Below are 3,092 nucleotides of genomic sequence, written 5' to 3' on the forward strand. Positions count from 1 at the left end.
TGCATCTTCTACATTTTGATGGTACCGCCCGCCCACTAGACTATGTAGCCGATGTTACCGTCCTTAAAATGCCATCAAAATCAACGACTCCGTCCACCCTTATGATTTTGTTAGACAAAATAAGTAATATCGAGTAGCATCGATGAACCAGAAATGTTTATTTCCTAAAAAGTATTATACTACAAATCTTAAAATGGATAAATAAGTAACGTTAAAGCTCAAATATCTTTAAAACTACTTTTTATAAATTAATTATCTAAAAGATTGATACCCGGGAAAATAGAAAGACAAAATTTAATTGGATTTTTAACGTTCCACAAAAAGACACTAAAATCCCATCCATAGTAGTAGTATGATCCAAAGACCAGAAGTGTAACTGCAAATGAAGTGTATTTGGTCTTAAATAGGAAAGAGACAAATAGTAAAAATCTATCATTAATAATTTTGAAAGAATAGTTTATATTATGTTTAATATGGAGTATCTTGAGACAAGTCTGCCCTCTTCCTTCTTTAATGCCAGCTTATTCTTAAAATAAATCATAAAACCAACGCTAATTAATTTTTTTTAAGGACAAATACGATAATATATTAAACTACTCCTAAATTATTCCACCAATGTCCACAGTGGGACTTGAACTCATGACGTCAAGGAAAGAAGACAACACCGGATACCGCTGGGCTAGAAACCCTAATTAATTAGTAATTTATCTCAACTCTAATTAATTGAGGTCTGTTGTTTGATTTTTTATCACATGGACATGGACAGGCAAGTTTGAAATTATTGGATACCACTGCCATTAGTTAGGGCACATAATCCTATGACATAAAATATATATAAGGACACGCTTTTAAAAATTAAATTTAAAATATGTATTAAATTTAACATATGTGTTTTTCAGCTGTTTATCCATTAAAAAGTATTTAAGGTTAGCTCTTTATGTTAGGGTAATATTTAAACTGATGATAACTTAAATAATTTTAAACTGGTGATAACTATAATATTCTTTTTAATTATCTTTTATCTTCGAAGGATTGGATAGAAATATTATTAGGGTAATATTTAATTTCAGTATTGCTTTATGATTATAGTGCAATAAAAGAAAATTAAAAGTATCTTGAATACTAAACAAAAGGTTGTTGTAAAATTTTGTTATACGATTAATCATTCGTACTAAATGGTCTTTGGCGTAACGGTATCAAGAATTGCATACCAAATGGTCTTTGGCGTAACGGTATCAAGAATTGACGGATAGATGCTTAACAACCAAATATTAAATTTTCAAAACTCACTTGAAATGGAAGAGTAACTAAGTAGTGTGATGTGTGTAAATGTGCTCTAAAGAAAAATCATACGCAAGTTATGAACATTTTAGGACACATGTAGTAACCTTTCCGTCTAATATCGAATCTAAAGTGTTTTTAATGAAAATAAAGACAAAATTGCAAAAATGATCCTTATGGTATGCAAATTTTTGGAGTTTTAGTCCAAACCCCGAGTTTTTTGGATTTATGGTCATTTTGGAGTGGTTTGTATGTGGTATTGGTCCCCGGATTTAACTTCCGTGAAGTTGTTGCTGTTAACCCCCTCATGTGCCTCCCTCATGAGGGTATATTTGTCTTTTCACTTGTAAGAGACCATTTTTGCAATTGAAAAAAAATATATCCCCGTTTTTAAAAAAAAAATTAATACCTATTTATTTATTTTAATAATTAAAAAATAAAAGATCTCTCTCTCTCTCTCTCTCTCTCTCTCTCTCTCTCTTTCTCTCTCTCTCTCAAGAACAGTATCCCTCAAACCTCTGTTCAAGAAACGATGTCTCTGATTTTGAATTCTGAATTCCATCGCCAACATAATCCTTCACGGCATCCCTCAAATATTTGAATTTATTGCAGTTTGTAAAAAACCTACTCATCAATTTCTTCAATTCATCATCTCCAAGATCATCAGTGAAAGGTCTAATGGGGATCGCGTTTTCCGGTTGAAAACTGTAGGAATTAGGGTTATCGTCAACAATCACAGCCTTCTTCAAATCCCGCCCTAGATCTGATAAATCTTTAACAAACCTACCCTCGAATTCCTTACATGAATTCTGATACAATCTGTGTGAAATCAAACCCATGCAATCCAATTTATTCAAAACCAACGAAGTGTATTCCTCGATTCCAGCTGTGAAAACCATAATTTCGTAGTTATTTGTGCTCAGGAACTGAAGAAATTCGTCAACAAATGGGCGTTTCAGCACATACAAATCAACTCTTTCTCCATCGAGCAATGGCCTCACTAAGAAATCATAAGTTCCCAGAGGTGATACTCCTGTGGCAGGTGTGGAATGGATTAGGGTTTTGTCAAGGTCAAGGAACACCGTTTTTTGATCAGGGGAGTTTGGTGGTGGGAGGGCGGCGGTAGATTCCTGGAAGAGCGAGCGGCGGACGGTGGCGATTTGATTGTCGGTGGAGTTGGGGAACTTCTTTAGGACTTTATAACCTTTTTTGACGAAGGATTTACTCTTGGGAGTGGCAATACGAACGAGTTTGGATAAGAGTTTGATGAGGCGGCGGTTGGCAGGTGTAGAAGGATTTATTGATGGAGGCAACTACTATGTAGGTTGTCTTGGTGGCGGTGGTGACGGGAGTCTTCTTGTGGCGGCAGAGGTTACGTTTGGCCGGAGATCCTTTTGACTTCTTAGCTTTGAGGGATACTGTTCTTGAGAGAGAGAGAGAGAGAGAGAGAGAGAGAGATCTTTTATTTTTTAATTATTAAAATAAATAAATAGGTATTAATTATTTTTAAAAAAATGGGGATATATTTTTTACAATTGCAAAAATGGTCCCTTACAAGTGAAAAGACAAATATACCCTCATGTGGGAGGCACATGAGATGGTTAACAGCAACAACTTAACGGAAGTTAAATCCGGGGACCAATTTCACATACAAACCACTCCAAAAGGATCATGAATCCAAAAAACTCGGGGTTTGGACTAAAATCCCAAAAATTTGCATACCACAAGGACCATTTTTGCAATTTTGTCGAAAATAAATACAAAATTTGTATAAATCCAAATTAATACTATGATTTTTTTTTTTAAAGTGA

At 34.3% G+C, this 3,092-nt stretch overlaps 1 pseudogene; it reads right to left on the bottom strand.

The window, feature by feature from the left end:
* Positions 1–1,775: 1,775 nt before the first annotated feature.
* Positions 1,776–2,862, bottom strand: LOC145121750 (uncharacterized; annotated as a pseudogene).
* Between the last annotated feature and the right edge of the window lie 230 nt (positions 2,863–3,092).

The sequence above is a fragment of the Lactuca virosa genome, chromosome 6 (genome assembly GCF_052849685.1).
Source record: "Lactuca virosa cultivar CGN04683 chromosome 6, Lactuca_virosa_CGN04683_v6, whole genome shotgun sequence".
NCBI lineage: Eukaryota > Viridiplantae > Streptophyta > Magnoliopsida > Asterales > Asteraceae > Lactuca > Lactuca virosa.